Source organism: Haemaphysalis longicornis, unplaced genomic scaffold (genome assembly GCF_048455015.1).
Source record: "Haemaphysalis longicornis isolate Haplotype H1 unplaced genomic scaffold, Haemaphysalis longicornis Haplotype H1 scaffold_7, whole genome shotgun sequence".
In the NCBI taxonomy this organism is placed as follows: Eukaryota; Metazoa; Arthropoda; class Arachnida; order Ixodida; family Ixodidae; genus Haemaphysalis; species Haemaphysalis longicornis.
Window position 1 is genome coordinate 25,039,286 of NW_027526422.1, and position 20,562 is coordinate 25,059,847.

Consider the following 20,562-nt stretch of genomic DNA (forward strand, 5'->3'; position numbering starts at 1 on the left):
GAGGCTTTCTTTACTGCTAACCCTTATTTCTGTCTTAATTCAACGAGCCCCTCATTTCCCATTCTGATTCGCTACATGCAAAGCGAGGGCCTCTGCTCTGGCAGTCTTGGTGCCATAGAGAGCTTAAGGTGGCGGTCCCACTCGATCGGCCCGCGCTGCCGGTTTTGGACGATGTTTGCGTAGGCGCTGTTGCGCCCCAGTTGGCACCACATTCATGGCTAATGTATCATTAGAAAGCAGAAGTCTTCTAGATTCCGAACTCGCTTACCGGTCTATTCCAGCTAATTTGGCTTTAGAAGGAGAAGCCAATTTGCAAGAGAGAAAAATTGTATTTTTGCTTTTTTTGCTTCGGGCGGTGTAAGAATTTGAGAAAACTATGCGACGTAATTACATGTAGTTTGGTATGTGCATAGAATAGATGTCTATGCAGTTAGTTACGTTTGGAAGTTCCGTTTCAGCGAATAGATTTTGTTATACGGCCGTTTGAAAATAGCTAAAATAGCGCAACTTCACTCGCGCTAAACTTTTACATGGATTAATGCAGAGCAATGTGTTTTCGTGTGCGCGTTGCCAGCATATGTATTTGTATACTGCCGAAATTTCGCTGAATTTCGTTCAGCGGTTTTAAAGTTATTTTGGTCTACATATGGCAATGAAGTAAACATTTTTGTTAATACACAAGAAAGAAAGAAAGAAAAACACGCGCCCAGAGTGGGGACCGAACCCACGCCTTTCGATCGAAAGGCGTGGGTTCGGTCCCCACTCTGGGCGCGTGTTTTTCTTTCTTTCTTTCTTGTGTATATTAACAAAAATGTTTACTTCATTAACCGTAGTGAAAAAAAGAAAAGAGCCTAACCACACCCCTATGCCTCCTTTGGCGTTGTAGACTGCTGCCCTATCTTCCTGTATTTTCCTCAACGAGCCCCTCATTTCCTTACTATATATATATATATATATATATATATATATATATATATATATATATATATATATATATATATATATATATATATATATATATATATATATATATATATATATAGGAATAATACTTTGGAGAAGCTAGCGGCAGAGGTCTGAGGCCGCTACCTTCTCCAAAGTATTATTTCTATCTGGTGACCATCTTCAAAGCCCTCTCGTTCTCTCTATATACATATGTGAATACTGGTCCTCCAGTCGAAACGTCAGTAAAGCTGTTTGTGGGTTGGAGGTATGTTGCTTGTGTAAAGCCTGTGCTCTTGCTCGGCGCCTTTCCTCGTTATGAATCGGGTGCATGTGTTTAGGGAGGGGGTGGATTACCAGTTGGTCTCAAATGACTGAGGGAATGTCGACGTGGGTGTCAGAGATAGTGGGGTGACTGAGGCCAATACTCTGAGGAATGTGGCGTCCAGTGTCACTCCTTGTGAGTCGTTCAAGCTGTGAGACCCGTTGGGCTTCGATAATTTTGTCTAGTGTATTGTGTAGACCGAGGTAGAGTAATTTGTCTGTTGAGACTGTAACGGGGAGACCTAGGGCCTGTTTGTAAGATTTACGTATCAAAGCTGCAATTTTGTGCGTTTCGCTGATTTTGAGGTTTAGGACGGGGGTGACGTATGCTATGCGACTGATGACAAAGGCTTATACGAGACGTATTAGATTGTTTTCTTTCACTCCTAGACGTTTGGTACCTATGCGAAAGATCAGTCGTGTAGTCTAGTAAACCCCTTTTTCTAGGGCACGGAGAGTATCTACATTATATCTGTTAAAACTTTCATGGACGTCAAAGATGAAGCTGACACCCAACTCAGCAAGAACATGGGCAGAGATGAAGAAGACGACTAGGCGAAGCGACAAGATTGCTGTGCATTGAACGGTTCTCTGTAAATAGTGTGAATATATTGCCTTTTCCCAGACGACGGCCTCCTCCCTTGCCTCCCTGGACCTTATTTCACAATATCCGTTTGCCTGTATACGGAGACCTAGAATCTTGATGCAGTCAACTATTGGGATGGGTTGGCTGTTAGAGGTAGTTATTTGGATGAGGGGGAAGTGGGGAGGTGGTTGTTTTCCGGGTCTTTCAGGTCTGTATAGAAGAAGCTATGATTTTGTTGGGGAGCAGGACAGACCACGAGAGGCAGCATACGCCTCGACGACATCAGTTGCCGTTTGGAGGGTATCTTGGATGTGACCATCAGATCCTCTAGTAACCCACAACGTGATGTCGTCGGCGTATATGCTGTGGTGTAGGTCGGGGATGGCGTCGAGGAGCGGGGGTAGGCTTTGTAGGGCCATATTAAAAAGAAAGGGGGAAAGAACCGATCCTTGAGAGGTACCTGTGCTACCGAGGGGGATCGGGGGTGTAGTCAATTGTCCAAGGGTGAGTGTGGCTGTCCGAACCGTGAGGAAATTACAAATGTAGTTGTATGCTCGCGCACTGACTCCAGCCGCGGCTACTCCTTCCAGGATTGCCGAGTGGCTAACTGAGTCGAACGCTCGCGTTAAATCGAGATTCAAGATCTCCTTGGTGTTATGTGTGGAACTGAATCTAGCATCTACTATGTGGTGTTTTAGTTGTAGGATGACGTCCTGAGTATAGAGCTGGGGTCGGAACCCCGCATGGAGTGAGGGAGCAGGTAGTGCCTTTCGATGTGACTGTTGAGCCGGGTGAGAACGACGTGCGCTAAGAGCTTGCCCAGGAACGATGTTAACGATATAGGTCGGAGGTGATCGACGTGTGGCTGCTTCCCCGGTTTCGGAATAAGAACGGTTTTGGCTGTCTTCCATTGAGGTGGGAGATCCCCCTTCTCCCAACATTAATTGAAAAGTGTAGTCAGGTCGGCGATGGTAGGGTCGTCGAGGTTTCGAAGCAGCTTGTAAGTTATTTTGTCGGGGCCCGGAGACGATTTGGTTTTAAAGTGTTGGATGGCGGCGCGCACCTCCGCCTCCGTTATGGGTGCGTCCAGCTCTGGGTTGTGATCCCCACAGTAACTTGAATGAGTTAAGGTGGGGCTAGCAGGAGCGTATTTTTTCTGAATATAATCGAGGAGTTCGGTGTCAGTACCAGTGAATTGATGCATGATGTGGGATACGAGTTGGCGTTGTGTGGTGCGTGTGGTAGGGGGGTCAATTAGGTGTTTGAAAATGTTCCACGTCTGCGAAGGATTGAAGTGCGAGTTAAAAGCATCGCATGCGGAATGCCAGTTCTGAGTGAGGAGCTGGAGGGTGTATTTTTCAAGGTCGCGTTCGAGAGCAGCTATTCTCCTTTGAAGGGTTCGATTGTGCCACAGTTTAGAGAGGCGTTTTTGGAGATCAGCCTTTGCGTGCCACATGTGGGCGAGTTTGGAGTCAGGTTCTGGGGAATCTGCTAGGATATCTACTGTTTGTGTAGAATTGCGTAGGCGTTCGTGTAGAGCTTCTTCCCACCTTGCGAGGTTGGCGATGGTAACGGGTTCAGTGGGGGTTTGAACCCGATTTTATGTGCCCTGAAGGTGTCCTAGTTTATTATTCGGGCCTGTTTATTTTGATTGGGTCGTATTGATGGTAGGCCCATTTCAATTTTAATAATTTTGTGGTCGCTGCCTTGATCGGCTTGCGTGTTAGACCAGATGGGAGAGGGATGAGTGTTTTTTGTGTAGGTGAGGTCGGGAGAGGTGTCCTTGCAAACGCTATTTCCTCAGTGAATTGCGTATGCGGGGTCTGTGAGTAAGGTGAAGCCTTCCTGTTGGCAGTCTAACCAGAGACGGCGCCCTTTGACATTTTCTCTTGGGTAGCCCCAAACGGCGTGGTGGGCGTTAAAATCGCCTACTACTACGAGGGGATGTCTGCCTGCCAGAGTGATCGCTTGTTTAAAGAGTACGTGGAAACGGTGCTGTAGTCGGGGGCTGCTATATATGTTTAATATGAACACACTTTGTTGTCGTTTATTGGATCGAGAAATGAGCTCGATGAAAACATGGTAGATGTGTGTGGGGAGGTGAAGCTCGTGTTGTATTACTGGGGGGTTACGATGGACGAGGATGGTCGCTTCACGAGGTCGGGGGTCACTGTTTGGAAAGGATTTGTACCCGGATAATTTTGCTACGAATCCCGTCTCCTGCAGGCAAATGACATCTGGGGGTGTGCCTAACGTTTTATAGTCTATGTGGTGCTGGAGATTGCCACGTCTGCGGTGATATCCCCGGCTATTCCGCTGCCAGATAATAATGTTCTGCATCTCCATTATCAGAAGCGGCGGGGGTTTTGGGTCGGTCGTAGGGTTAGGAAGATTTTTGGATAATTGGATGATCGTGAACAGTTCGCTTCAAATGAAGTCATTCGAGCATTGAAGTTTGTTGTTTGAGAGCGGAGTGTCGCTGCCAGTGCGGCAAAAGGTTCTAATTGTTTAGCTACCGTTTCGGCTAGATTGGCATGGAGTTCTCGCATTTGTGATTCAATCTCCTCTTTGGTGATGTATTCTAGTGTGGGTTTGGAAGAGAGGGGCGCCCGGCGCTTGGCTGGGTGGGATTCGGTATCGATTTCATTATCGCGCGAGGTGGAGGTTGCGGGAGGAGGAGGAGGAGGAGAAATGGTGTTAGTCGAGCGCCTGAGGGTTTGGGGTTCTGATTCCGGTGTAGAGAGGGATTCGGTATCCATCACGTCGTCCCGCGTAGTGGAGGTTGAGGGAGGAGTAAGGCTGTTGATGGATGCTTGGAGAGTTTTTAGTTCAGTTTTTAGGGTTTCGTTTTCAGCTAGTACGATGTCCAGTAATTGCTTAAAGGAGCCATGAAGAGAAAATACAACTTCGTTTAATTTGAAAGAACTAGGATTCAGTATCTCACTCAGCATCTTTAGAACAACAAAAGATGTTTTTTTAACGAAAAAAAGCAAGATGTATTTAAAAACTTTCAAATTTTGCGCCACAGTGACGTGTTATCAGCAATAATGACGTCATACGGGCCAACAATAAAACATAATTTTCAGGGCGTTAACTGCACGTTAGCATTCAAGTGATGCGGTCAAATGGAACTAGAGGCCCCATTACAGACGTCCAGTCATGTGTCGTCGCGACAGGTCAGTTAGGCGGCCGCCAATGGCACAAACAAGGTTCCGTGACGTCATAGAAAAGTTGCGGGAAATTGGCTAGGGGGTCGCAACTGCTTCACACGTTTTCTTTAATATCTCCGTTATTTGTTCGAAGATTGCGATGATATTGGTATCATTATTATCGGGACTCAGCACTCTTTCTAATTAACCCAACTTGTATTTTGTCTTCATGGCTCCTTTAAGGTGTGCTATTTCTATAGCTTGAGGAGAGCGGGAGGCCAGAACTGACCAGCTTACCCTGGGGTGATGGCCCGAAGTGCGCTGAGGCGGTTTTCCGCGTGATTCACCAGCACTATGCTCATACGTAGAGACATGGTTCGGCGAGAGACATGCTGTGGAAGGGGCTTCGTGTTGAGTGGCTGCTGTCGTTTTTGTAGGAATGGCAAGTATCTCGGGGACTACTGCAGCCTGCTGTTGGGATGCATCAGTAGGAACGGCACCAACTTCCCGCTGTGAGATGAAGGTGCGTGGATGTGAACGGTGTATTGGAGGCTGGAAACGTTGCTTACACAGTTTATCACCCATCACGTGGCGGCCTCCACACACCACGCACGTGGGTTTGCATGAGTGTTGGTCACTTGGAGATGCTTGGACACCACACTGTTGGCAGCGAGAAGGGTCAGGATTGGGACAAACATCGGCGCGGTGACCGAGAACCCCACACGATAGGCAGGCTGCCGTCTTCGATGGATGTGGCAGCGGCACTCTGCTTCCCGATAGTAGAGGTAGTGTGGCACCCGAAAGCCTTCAAATACAATGAGGACGGTGTTGGTGGGACCCATGCGGCGAGCCCGTAGCGCTGTAGCGTTGCCCGAGTGTTTGATGCTTGCTGTGATGTCTTCGGGGGAGTCGTAGGCGGGGATTCCGTGAATGACCCCTTTGGATGTACCTTCAGGGCTGGCCGCATAAGAGGTGGTCGGGTATTCCCGGTCATGGAGGGAGAGAGAAGCAATAGCATTGTATTTCTCTCCTCGGACAAGGCTCGGCGTGCTTACTACTACGATATTCTTTTCTGGATTTGTGCGCATTAAATCTTCTCTGGCTTCGTTAGTTTGGAGAACAGCAGCTCGAAGGATGGCGTCTCGGAGTTCGGCCATGCCGGCCTTTGTAACATCAAGGCCGTTACGAGGGCGGATGATTATCTTGACGTGTTCCCTCGGTAACTGAGGTGGTCGAATTGGCTTGCGAAGCTGTCGCGAGGACTTATCCTACTTGATTGTTGAGGAGCTGGGTTGAGCACTCTGATGCCGCTTCAGAGTGCGAGCGCCACGTTGGCGGTACCATTCTAGCCATCCCCGCTCGGGGGTGACCATGTCGGGAGAAATGTTTTCACCTTGAACCAAGAAGGGTTCCAGATTCCCAACGTTGAGGCCTGGGCCTTAGGCGTCGCTGTTGGAACTGGTGCCGCGTGGCAGGCTTGTAGCGAGGGGGCCGGTGCGCCGACGTGGCCGCCAGCGCCGGCGGGGTGCCGTTCGACGTTAGGGTTAGCCAAGCCGCTGCACCTTGCAAACTTCGGACGTGCTAGGGTCCAAGGAAATGGTCCAAGATTTCCAGAAGGTGGTCAGGTGGGCAGCGGAGTACATCAGCGACGCACCAGTAATAAGATTAATGAGGATGACGTAGAAATATTCCACTAGGAAAGAGCTATTTGCGGAGCCCATGCGAACCGCACCTAGGGTGCCTGAATGTTCCTCCTCGCCGCCCCTCCGTGACGGATGGAGACAACTGCGTCGTCTGCTACGGAAGCCGCCATGTCGGGCCCCGCCGCTGGGGCAGCGCGCTGCAAGCACGGGGATGTCCTATCGGATTCTTATATGCACACGCATTCCGTGGCCACAAACCGCTTCCAGAGGGAAGGAGAACTTATTTGTGGGCTTGTTTGTACGTCTTAACAGTGAAAACACTGCGCTAGCCAAGTTGACAAGACGAAATAGCGGGAGAAACACGGCACACAGAGGCGCATCCGTGCCCACCGCCTATACGTGCGTCTCCTACTTTTTTGTTTGTAAACTTAAGTCAGCGCAATGTCTCTACACTTTTAAATGTAACACGCATAATAAAGCATCAATGAGGCTCGCTTCTTGATCGTTAGTTTTGGTGTTAAATCTCATTTGCGAAAAAAGTTGCGTCTTATATAAGTGCATTCGACCGGCAATGTATTGTGAAAAGAATTCGCGGGAGAGGTATGTTACATGAATCGCCCTGTTCTTCCACTAAGTCTGTCTGATTTCGCAGTTAACTGATATTAATCATGAGTCTTCTTTGCCGAAAATCATAGCCGCAAAAAGCATACCTTGTATATGCAAGATAATGCGCAAATGGCGAAGCGAGGACTCAGTTGTTGTAGTAGTGTATGTAGTTATTTCTCCAAGGGGAAAACGAAAGCTAAAAGTGAATGGACGAAATAGCAGAGGCTTATCTAAAGCACCGCGGTTAACACATAAAGAAAAAAAAAAGAAAAATCTGCCAAGAAGCACCAAATGTAAACGCTTTGTAAATGAACAAAAATGCCTAATCGGCGAAGCCATTTAATAGGTACAGTAAATAGTGGCGCAGAATGCAGAAGTTAATTTTGGGTGAGGGGGTGGACCTTAGAGCTGTGCATGGGCCGAAATTTCTAGGCCTGGCCCGACCCGCCCCGATAGAGACACGGCCCGGGCCCGGCCCGAGCCCGCCAGAGTGTTGTTAAATATCATCCCTAGTCCGACAGGATATTAACATGAACTTGAAGGTGTTTATTGTTAACCTAAAAAGCGTAAGCACAAAGCGAATACGACTGTCTAAGATTTAAATTTCCTTTAAACTTGGATCGAACTTTGTACAACTTATCCTCACTTAGAAGCTTTTTTTTTTTCGGTAGCCGTGTAACTTCATTTGCCAGCCTTCGAAATCAAGGCACACCCGAGGATACCTTAAATGATTCCGAGTAAGGGGATTTTTTTTATTATTGTAGTTCTTCAACAGATATTGCACCTTGCGTTCTTCCATTCCTTGCTGAAATTTGATCAGACGATGCGTCCGGTTTCACCGTTTAATTTTTGTCTTTCCCTCTAGTTACGTTGGCAGCATGATTTTATCTGCGCTTCAGTTCTTTCTTGCCTTTAGTCATGGCTCTAAAGAAATTCTTACGCGAAATAATTATGGGCTCTGCTTAGAAAATTGGTTCTTCAAACTCTGCACACACTGCGAAATCCAGGCCACGTTTGTTCTGTTTGTTTTCGAAAAGGAGAGAGCAACTACAATCATGTTGTAGTCGGTGGCTGGAGTGTCCTCGTTTCCTGGCCCCTTCTCTCCCAATAAGCTGATGGTTTGATTGATTGTAGGGTTTAACGCGCCGACGCAACGCAGGCGATGAGGCGCGCCGTAGTGGAGGGCTCCGGATTAATTTTGACCACCTGGGGATCTTTAACGTGCGCCGAAATCTCGTACACACGGGCGTTTCTGCTTTTCGCTTCTATCAGAAAAGCGGCCGCCGCGGCCGGGAATCGAACCCGCGACCTCGTGCTCAGCAGCACGAACTAAGCTGGTGGGACCCAGACGTTTCTTTTATTGATGTGAAGGCTTTCTAAGTGCAATCGTTTTTTTATCATGTCTTTTAACGGCGCGGTAGTGAATCAGCACTTCCTTTTTTTTTTGTTTTCACGTTACCTGAAACATCAACAAAAAAACTTTCTCTTGCCAACAATTTAGAATTTGCTGCACAGGATAGCCGTGCCTCTGGAACTGCCCGGGCCGGATCGGACCGGCCCGGCCCGACAAAATTCTCGGTTCAAGCCCGAGTCCGGCCCGGGCCCGAAATATTGCGTGCTACCCGGCCCGAGCCCGGCCCGCGGGTCGGGCCGAGCTCGGGCTTTCGGGCCGGCCCGGGCCCGTGCACAGCTCTAGTGGACCTACCTCCAAAAATGGAGGAGGGGAACTTGTAAGAAAACTATCAGAAAAAAGAAAAATCGATTCACAATCGATTAATAATTAAAAGTAAAAGAATTGGGGATCAATTGGTAAAAAGTTAAAAACAAACAAACACAACCAAACAAAGCGAGAAGTCATGAAAGGGGAACTGATTACAACAGCAAGTCTCCCAGTTTGCTACACACAGCCACATCTCGTTATAATACTCAAAATGATGCAATGAAATCCCAAAAGTACGTGTCTGGTCCAGCACCTTCACTTGATCAATTAAAAATATTGCACAAGATACCACCACAGAAACATTCGCCAACCATTCCTGCGGTGGTTTGTGCACAGAGGCACGCAGCAACCAGGCATTTTGAGCCGCTAATCGCGGCCACACAGTGACAGCACGTCGGTTCCGCCGCAGTAGCGGGAATCGTAATGGCGGTCGGCGGCTCCGAAAACCGGTCGAGGCGGCGAGGGACCCTGCAAAGAATGTCTCCACCCTTCACGGACGGGCGGGCGAGGAGGAACATCCAGGCACCCTAAGCGCACCTACTCCGTTCGGCCCCCTAGCGGAGCTCCACTATTAAAGGAGTGAAAAAATTATTTTTTCTTAAAAAGAAATTTCTTAAACAAAGAAAGCTCTTCTTTTATATTCGGTGTTTTGTTTTGTCAGTTCAAAGAGCTAAGACCAAAACCACCACAGCACTGTCATCCACGCAGCAGCCGACTCCAAAGAACATAGGAGTGATTTTGATTGATACTTAATCGCAGTGGTCGTAACTGATGATTGGGCTCTCGCTAGGTTCCACAAATACCAGCTCTTCATCTTAGTCGTACAAGCAAGCTATCCAAGTCGAACCACTGGAACAAATAGCCGTTTCAATATTACCGCTCCCACCACTAGCCTCCTCTGCAAAACACCGCTTATAACTTGACGCGTCTCCAAAACGGAATCTCAACTTGCTATGTAAGCGAGACATCTATTTACGTCTAGACTCTGCTTTTCAGTAGGGGCCAAAACGGCGGAAACATAATGCACGCCTCGACATATTCTCACGAAGTCAGAGACGACGCAGTGGTCTTCAAGGAAAACAAGTTTAATGGAGCGAACTTGTGCTCACCTAACAACTCAAAGAATACAGAGACGGCGAAGCGGCAGTCAACAAAGTGACGCATGCAGGCGAGCTCCGGCGGTTCGAATGCCGCGGCGTCTGCTCTGCAGGCTTTTATCTTTCGGCGCAAGTGTTTCTGGAACCGTCGATTCACATCCGGAACATTGTAGATCACAGAAGATGATTCTGGGCTAGCGACGTTAGGGCGAAACAGTCTGCTTATCTGAATGTGATAGCCCGTGGGGCATAAAAATAAATAATGGAAGCCGCGCTTAGCTTGGAACGCAGATAACACAGCCGGGCGTGGCCCGGCAGTAAAAACGAACAATAAATAAACAATACATGTTTCGTGGCATTATTATTACGTATAGATCTGCTTTCGGTTTGACAACTATTACTGATAATTTTTGTGGTGGCTCACGCTGACATTTTTGGCAATAAAAGCTTTCAGACAGTAAATCTAGGTCAGTAGAAGGAGACGAAGCGAAATCCGACATCACAAAACCTTTGCAACTTTGCCGAGAGACAAAAACAACAAAATACGAGTGCGTAGCAAAAGCGAGCTGACCACATTCACTTTGGATGACAACAGTAAAGTAGCTGGAACGGACGTTTTTCGGGGGAGATGCCGGGTGCGCTAGTGTTTACACTAGGCCAGCGAGTCTGATTTTGTTGGGGCACAAAAAGAAGATATTTAAAGCGACGAAAGCAAACAACCCATCAGGTACAAGATTCTCCGGCCGCCGGATTTGCCCTGAGCAGTTGTCCCAAAGCAGCGTGCGGCGCAAAGCTCAATAGACGAGTCCGGAATGATAATGGGAGAGCAAAGATAACTGGTCTCCCCTCTGGCCAAAGACATTCGAGCCAGTGCCATGGCATGTCTTTGCCGACATGACAGTAGAGTCCGACGGCAACGTATCTTCTTGCTATTTTTGCGCAAGCGAGGGGAAGAAGTTGTTGGTAGGCTTCGGAGACGGTGAGGCGCTGCTGGGAGATTATTTATGGGTGAACAGTCTATGAGAAAGAAAATTTGTAGTAAAGTGGAAGCGAGACCCCATCGACTATATACAAGCAAGACGTCACTAGCAGCGGCGGTAAAACTTATCGTTCGATTGCTTTAACCGATGGACGGCATTATGTTCCTTTAAGTGGCCCCGTAACCGTCGCGGTTGTATCCATTTCACGCTTTCCTATAGAGTAACGTGGGTAACGCGACTGGAGGCACCACAACGACACTGTGATGTCACCGGATCCAGAAATGTTCGACATGGTAGAGGGACTGATGTAAATTTTTATCCGTCATAACCGGAACGTCATACGTGCTATCATGGACAGAAGTATTTCCCATTTTGGTTAATACTTCGAACCTGCTTTACGCAATCTATTTACTCTTATCTCCTATAGTTCTCTTCTCTCTTCACTCTTATCTCTCATAGAAATCTCATAGTTGAATCTGGGCATCGCAGAGCAGTGAAACAGCAGTTGATACGGACGTTGCTAGTAGATTGTGGGCCCGAATCGAGACAAATACGAGTAGGGGGCTTTAACCAACGTTGTTTTTATTAGCTAGTCAACCACTTAACCAAGCACAAAACAGCTTTGCTGGCTATTCATTCTTGCCCTGGCAACAAGAAAAGATACCAATCTCTTCGGAATATAAGATACAGCATTCATGACGTCGTTTACCAGCTAATGCAGAGAACACAGGCCCTATACATGATCTTAATACTACGTTCATACCTTTCACGAGAAACGTATGAATGTGCTGTGTTCCAGGGTTCCATGGGACAGTTGGAGCCAGTCCTGGGTGTTGCACGCGTTGTTCATCGCCTTGTCACTGTGAAATCACCCCCCCCCCACCTTAAGCAACCTTGGCTATGAAGCCCTTTGAATGCTGTCGGGTTGATTTAATCATGCCTAGGTTAATGATCTCGTACGTCCAGAGAGGAAATTAAGCCGACCAGTTCTTCTGCTAAAGGCTGGCAAATTGTCGCATTACCTGGAATCGTTCCTCCCAAGTTTCCTGGCAGGCTGCGTTGACAAGATCGCGAAAAGAATTATCATCACGGGAATGCTGTTATACCTCGAACACCACAATACATTTCTTGAAGCTATGGCTAGTGTACGACGGCGACGTTGCTCTATCACCTGAGTGGTCAACTTGGTAGTGTTTGCACAGCAAGGAGAAAGCCGCAGACGTTCGTCGGAAGCCCATTTCTTAACCTTAAGGGGACCAACGACAATGTCGGTAACGATGCTGTTCATGACACTCTGCGGCATGTCGGACTCCGTGGACGAGTTTGCTCTAAAGTTTCTTGCCCGAAAGAACTTAATGGCAGGGGAGAACACAGCGTCCACAGCACTTCATTCAACATAGCGTTTCTAAAAGTGGAGGGCTAAGAACGTAGCTTTCCACACTAGCTCTAATTGACTCGCGAAAGCTTTCACATTGATTGGTCGGTTGATTGAATAAACCTTTATGGTGAAATGGGGAAAAAGAGAAGCCAATGTGTCGGTGAGAAAAGTGAACGAGATATGACATGTCAACAAGAAAAGCCAGTAAGAAGTCAATCGGTCGATGAAAAAAGTCAATTGAGCTTGATGCCAGAGAAACCTGCCCCGTTGGGGGACTTCCTAGTTGGGTGAACCCAGGTCCTCAGTAGCTGTGCGCGCTCTGGTTACTAAGACTCGCTAGTGAGAACGGCGTTAACTGGTCATCCGGGCCCCCCTGCCCATAACTGCGGTTGGTATTAAGGGTCAGATGGGGGATTTAGGTGCACTCCTTTATTGTATAGAAAAGGCTATAGGGCATATTACGAATATTCGTGTCCTGAATAAAAGTCTCCCCCCCCCCCCTCCTCCAAAAAAAAAAATATGTTTGGGTGTTCATTTCTCCCGATCAAATTTGTATCTGGTCTTCTGGTCCCACACGACCACAGGCAGAACACGGCTTCAAAAAGGGGCCATTGTGATGGGCTCATATGTACGAAGGCAAGGTGGGAGTATTTCTCGTGACAAGTACGTAATGGTTGCGCTTCTGCATCTGCAACTATTTGGCTGATGAAGTTGGCCGAACAGGCCACAATACAATACGCATTATCTTACTTCCGCTGTCAAAGACCGACACCCTGAGGACAATTCATTCTTTCGTCAGAATACCTACCATAAAACAGCGGAATACAACGGTTTTTTGCTATCCGCATTATGAATCCCTACGTTTTCGAGTGCAGTAGTATCGTATATCTATGAACTCTGGTCGGCAATTGGCCCTCGGATTGAATAGGCAGCGGATCTACATAAGATGATTAAAATTTAGTCTATACCTGATGTTGAAGAGCACTACGAAAAACAGAAAATTAGTTCTTTCTCCTGATATTTCCGGCAGCATCAAACTTCTGTCATTCTACCGAAGGGGAATACACAAAGTTAAGTCCTAGCGTAAGAAGCGGAACAGGCAATTCACATCCCTAGAACCAGGAGCGGGCACAGGGGGTCAAGTACTCTTACTTCTGGAAACATGCATAAAGCCTAACTTGCCAAATACATCGAAAGCTTCAACCTGGTGTGTTACTTTCGTTTAGTTTCATGAACACGCTTTAATAAAGGCACTGGTTAGCATTCTACCCGCACAAACGGCAGTTATGTGTGATTTCTTTTTATGAGTCTGCTTGTAGCCTCGGCTTATACCCGGTTTCTTCGAATCAAATGACGTGCCCAGACTAGTAAATGGCCTCCGATAGAAATGAGCGGTCACTCAGATGCAACTGCGGAGAAGCAGATTCACGGGAGGTTTTGGGAGTTTGTTTCCTGTGTGTATTGTTTATTTTCACTATTCATATTTTTGTTATTTCCCAATGGCGTGGAACCTTACACAAGCGTGTATGCGTCGCCTTCACTGCTTTTCCCGGAAACACAAATAGTGTTTCAAGCCCGAAAATAACAGAACCGCGTGTCCTGGAGAAACGCACCAGCAGCTCCTTTCTTTAAAGGGCCGTTCGTGGCCCCTCGCCTGTTGACTCTCGAGTACGCTGAATGGCCCTCTGATGGAACAGCTCTCCACGGGGCGGCGAAAGCGTTGCACGGTGCCGCCAAATTACGGGCCGAGAGAAAGCAAGCAAGCATCCGCTTGTGGGAAGAAGGCGCCTCCTTCAAAGGCGATCCATCAGCGCCGCTCGTCAAGGCATGGGCGTGGCGTCAAATGTTCCACCAGCAACACCGGTACACCAGGCTTCCCTCTTCGCTGTGGGTTTCATGTAAACCGATTGGTTGCTGCAGGCTTCGGTTCGTGACGTTTTACCAATGTTGCCCAATCACAAAAGCGAACTTAGTGGCCTATTTATCTGACCCAGGGTTTGCTGCTTCCGCTGAAGAGTTCGAGGCCTGGGATACCAGTCTCGGTGTTCGCGATGGCATGTCATTCACATTTGCTCCTTCCTTCTGTTCCGGCGCGAGCTTTCCTTTGTGGCGCAGCAAAATGGGACACGCGCTAGTGCGGTCCTGTTCACTCATGTAGGCGCTCTTTCATGGAGACCCGGCTCGCCGATGGGCTCTATTGTTGCCCGCGGCTGGGAATCTTGTTGCCCTCGCGGGAATCTTCGGAGCAGAACAAACGCCTCTGGTCCTGCTCTGCTGGCGTAGAGAGGCTTTCCCCAATGAAACCACGAGGAAAGGGAAAAGAAGCGTAGTTTGAATTTGTTTATCGGCCCTTCCTCCCCTCATCTGAGGCGGACTAACACCCCACTGAGCGGCTTCGGAGCAATTTTTGTCGCACTACAAACCGAAAATAGAAGCTGCTCGCCTTAGCTCAATTCTCACAAGTCACCCCATCTTTGTATGCAAACAATAGATATCACACTTCTGCGCGTATGGATATCGCCGTGGTTATTGGAGGGAAATACGTTGACAGAATCACTAAATGTAATATTTTAACCAACTTCGTTGGTACGAAGCAGTTTTTTTGTACGGCAGTACTTATCCAGAGCACGATTGACTCAGGCCCGTTCGACTTTCAACACTTGCGTCTCTCTCCGGCACTCTTGTCTGTCAACCAAGCCTCATTTTACATGGACGGGGGATCAGAGGAGAAATTACTTACATCATTAAATTGCCGCATTTAAAACTGTCCCAAGTGTAGATCCTATAGCATAAAAGGGTCATGTTGTCTTTTATCAACCAATTCAGCTTGGACAAGTTAAGTGAACGATCTACCTTTATCTTACTTCTGTGCGTGTGTTAAGGGAGCGTTCCTACGTCTTTTAGTGTCGGTGTGCCTTTTTTTGTGCGTTTTTGTGTGCTCCGTGTTTCCCCTATTTTCGCTCTTTTTATTTTCATATGGAGGAGAGAGCTAAGCTCGGGGCCAGGCAGAGTTGTCTGTGTCAATAAACGCGTCTCTCTCTCCCTCTCTCTCTTTCTTAGCCACTTTTAATGCGTAGCATTCTTTGCTGAGTACCCCCACAGCCAGGACCATGTAACGCCCCGCATTTCCACAAAAATGCAGATATCGCGGAATTTCCTCCTGTACTCGCTATAATAGCGTAAACGGAGGTAACTGGTCGCACGAAATTTTGAAAAGCTAAAAAATAACGTAATAAAAACTAAAAAATCGCGAAACGTGTAGCGCCCTGCATTTCTACAATAATGCATATTTCGCGAAAGTTACACTTGTAATCGTTATAATACCGTAAATGGAGATAGTTGGTCGAACAAAATTTCGGAAAAATTAAAAAAAACAGGAAAAATATCAAATAAAACGCAAACTGGCTAACAGTGCAAGGTTCTGCATTCCTACAATAATGCAGATGTCGGAAAATTTTCAAGCGTAATCATTATAATAATGTAAATGGAGATAATTGGTCGGACGAAATTTTGAAAACCTAAAAAATAAGAAAAATATCAAAAACACGAAAAATGGCACAACGTACAACGCATGGAATTTCCACAGTAATATAGATATCACAAACGTTCCACCTGTCATCGTGGTAATAGTGTAAATGGAGCTAATTGGCCGGACGAAACTTTGAAAAACAAAAAGATAAGAAAAATATAAAATAATTACGAAACTGGCGAACCGTGTAACTCACGGCATTTCCACAATAATGCAGATTTCGGGAAAGTTCCAAATGTAAATTTCGAAACACTAAAAATCAGAAGAATATAAAAATAAAAATGGCGGAAAACGGCGAACCGTGTAATTAATGCGTAAGCATTCTTAGGCTCGCCTCAGAAATCTTCCCACCTGTCCGTCACACTTGACACGATGCGTGACACATGGGCATGGGCCCCACGAATGGCTGTTGTGCCCACCACACCACGCAATAGAGCGTCTGGTCACGTGATGGTGAGGCGGTTTGTGACAGGGCGTTCGGCATTACTGACGTGTGTCCCCCTGTGTGATTGATGTCTTCTCGTAGACAGCAGCCTACGGAGGAATAGCGAAGCAGTAGGCATTCGGGTAGCTCGTGTTATGAAGTGCAAGGCAGAGATGAACCCCCCGAAAGAATGTTTTCACAGTAGTCAACAATTCCCTATTGGTAGTTTCTACATTTCTTCTACTAAATAGCTCAACCAAGACAAAGAATTTAGAAAGTGTTCCCTGGAAAATGGAGGACGAATTAAAGACTAAAAAGGTGTAAAACAAATTTACATAAATCACCAAACTTTGAAAACAAAGAAAAACGTTTTGCGATGGGGAAACGAACCACTAAAAAGAAGGTTGAGCAACTGTATTTCGTTTGTGGAATGTAAACGATTAAGCATTTCCCCACTCGGCCGTTCCCACGTTGTTACTTCATGGTATTATTAAAATCTTGGCTTAGGGTTGGTCTTATATCAGCACTAGTCACGACGTGGTATTTTTTCAGTACCTAGCTATGAAACTAACGTAATTCTTCTGGTGGAATCCTCCCGTAAACAAACCAGTAAATACGGCAGGGAGACTTACGATTTCCTATGGTTAAGGATGCGAAAGCCGCGAAACGGCACCAGAGCTCCGGCAAGCTCTTCCTCTGCGCATTCCCGCCTCTAAGGTAACGCTTCTTTTGGGACCATTCGAGCTGACCCTGTCGACGAAAACGGTTACTTCTGCCGTTCACTTTTAGCGTTTTCTAAGACAAGGTTTTCGCCTTAATAAATACCACTATTTTTTTCTCCCCTGTAGAGGGTGCACCACCACTGAATGCGTTTAACTGAGGCAAAGCCTACCTTGTGAGAAATAGAGATTGCTTTTCGAAGTGCATTAAAACATATGCGTATGGATTGTGTTCAAAGTAGTTATGTGATTCGATTACGTAATTGTAAATTGCAGCCTAAACACCCCCTTAACGCTCCAAATAATAAACATCATAAAGATTCTATTATTACTGGCCTTCGCGCCTCATTTTACTTGCAGAAACAAACCACAGTTTTATGTCAATTTCCGGTTATAGGCATTGTTTTGGCAGTATATATTTGAAAAAAAAAAAAAGCAGGCGCAGCTTGCACTAAAGGTGCAAGGCCTGGAGAAACAGAAGAGCTGGTGGCCCCTCTCCCTTCGTCGGAGACCCGACTTTTACATCGTCATCAGCACCAGTGCCCCACTATAGTTCATTCCACAAGCTGCATGCAGCACTGCGGATGTTACATTGTTGTCAATGGAGCGCTCACTGAGGGGGCCTAACTCACCGCGAAAGAAATCGACAATAGGCGCCGGGGCGTTGTGGTTCCACCAGACGAGAGGGGAGACTGAAATGTCCTGCCAAAACCCCCTTCATGGTGCGTTAGGCGCCCTCAGTGAACGCTGTATTGACAACAATGTCGCCACCACAGTGCTGCATGCAGCTTGTGGTATGCACTATAGGTCCACTGCAGGACGAAGGCCTCTCCCATCGACCTCCATCCGCCTCTTCTCTTGCCGACCGAGTTCAATTTTTGCCTCCCTTATTTCCTTATTTCCTTATTTCGTCCCTCCATCGAATAATAGGCTTCTTCTTTTTCTAGACCCTCCTGTCAGTGTCCACTTTGTAATCCTGGTTGTCTACCGATTGTGCGGCCAGCCCAACTCCATTTCTTTTTCTTTATTTGAACTCTTATATCTTCTCCTAAGTTTGTTCGCTGATCCAGCAAGCTCCTTTCCTGTCTCTAAGTGTTTCTCCAATCATTGTTGGTTCTTTGGCCCGTTGAGTCGACCGAAGTTTGCTTTCAAGCTGTTTAGTAAGGCGCCAAATTTCAGCTCCACATGTCATCACCTGACTTTCATTTAAGAACTTCTCGCTGAAAGTTCTCCATGACCGGTAGGCCCTGAACGTTTCCTCCACAGGCTTTCACATCTCTCCCAAGGTGGACCGCGTTAGCACGCGCTAGAGCGCCGGGTCAAGTCCGAAGCCAACGCCTGCGATACGAACCCAAATGAAACGCTGTGCACCCCGAATGCGCCGCTAGCTCAGTCGGATAGACGCCAATTTCATAACTCGAGCGACTTAGGTTCGATTGCGGCCACTGGAAACGTTCTGTCTCTTTACAATAGGTTCCACATCTTATTGCTCACTACCGCTGCTAACCCCTACCTTCGGGTCTTTGGGGTGTCCCGGTGGTTAGGCTGGTGGTTTCACGGCATAAAGTTCGCGGGTTCAATTCACAGAACCTCCCTAACCACTTTGTTTCTTGAGGCTTCGGGGTTTTCTGTCTATGACAGACGCATGTCGTCCCAAACAGCTCTTCTGGTAAAAGTTCAAGTTTGTGAGTTTCTTGTCATAGGATGGCGTCGGTAAATTCCGTACTAGTACCACGTCTCAAAACAAACAAAAAGCTATAAACCTAGCATTGTGATTGTCGATATGGTGCATCCTACTCACAACAGGTTAACGCCCCTTCAATGGGTTTTTTATTGCCGAAGTTTGAATCTCAGACCGGTCGAAACCCCTCTCGCACGCTGGCGCCCTGCCGGACCTCGGTTTGCGTCGCTCGCTCGAGGAGGGCGCACACCACGTCGTCTGCTCTCGGCACCCCTTCTGCGCATGCGTCGATCGCGGGGTTCCGCGATTGGGCCCGTCAAGCCGCGCTGTCCGGCGGCGCAGTTCTCGGCCCCCCGTGGGCGCCTGCCTCCTCGGCCTCTCTTCCCTTTCGGGCGCGCACATGTCCCGCCGTCGTCGCGGCCTTCTATCGCGCCCATTTCGGGAGAGACCTGACGGCCAAGTCGACCGACCTGCGCTCGTACAACGCGGCCTTGCTCCGTCGCCGACGCCCCGGATTCCCACGGGCTACACCCAAACTTGCCTCATCCGCGTCTCCCCCTCGTTCTCCTCCCCCGACTCGTCGGCAGCGGGGACAACCTTCACCTTCGGACACCGCCGACGCGCAGTTGTTGCGTCGGACACTTGTCGTATCGTTCTGTTGCCGCACTCTTGCTGTTCACGCGCCGGGCTCACCGAGAACAACTGGATGCCTTGAAAATATACTTTCGAATGCCAATCGCCGAACATCGCTCGTTTTTGCTTCCGTGCGTGTGCTGCATTGTCCCGCTCGAGAAGACTGGTTGCGTGCTGGGAGGGCGTCTCCGGAGTGGTGCTTCGTTTCTAGTGTCCTGGTGTAAAAGCTGCTGCGCGGCCCACAACGGATTACGTGACGAGTGACTGCCGGTGCCTACTTTTTTTTTTCAAGTTTCGTCTAGAACTCCACACAGAAGTGTTCTCTCTCCCTCCTTACTCCAAGCTTCCATTCTGGGTCACTTCGCTTCAAGGCCTTTTGCGTGCGTTAAGGTCATAGCGTAACCGCGGTACATAGCGCAACTTGTAATCTTAAAGGTTGATTCTTTTACTTCTTATATACGCGGCTGTGTCGCAGTTACAGCTTATTCTAAACACAACATGCTTAAAGCCGCTGCAGCTTCTAAATCTACAGAGGGCTGCGTTAGTTTCTAACGTAATATCCTCAAGGCTTTTGGGTGCAATGGCACCGTCTGGTGCATTAGATATTGATCGAATTTGCCGTATGTTTAGAGAAAAACGCCGGCTAACGTTTAATGTGACAGTTCGTGAAGAATCGCAGTAATGAGAATCGCGTGGGTGTCCTTCGAGTATTTTTAGAGCATCTCAGCACGACACGGTACCATGTAGCGTTAGGCTACATCACCTAGAGATAGTAGCTACTGTGGCTTTTAAGCATTTTTGTTAATTAGGCGTACTTGTAGCTGTATAACTTGTAGCGGTAGGGTTAGCAATACCTCGCTTTGTTCACGCGTTACTTAGCTTACACAGCTGTTTCACGTTCGTGGTTAGAGCTGTGCATTCTAATCTGTGCTGATAGATATCGCCAGGAAGCATTTCTATACGCTGCGCTCTGTAAGGAGTATTTAGATCACGCACCGATACTCTAAACGTGTAAAAATAGCAGTATCTACCGCCTCTTCAACTTTCCGCACAAATGCTTGACCAAATAAGACTAAAAAAATAAATAAAAAACAACGTGTCTGTCGGCTTCTGCTGCCTTAGAATAAACTTGTGTCCGCCATCGCGGCTTC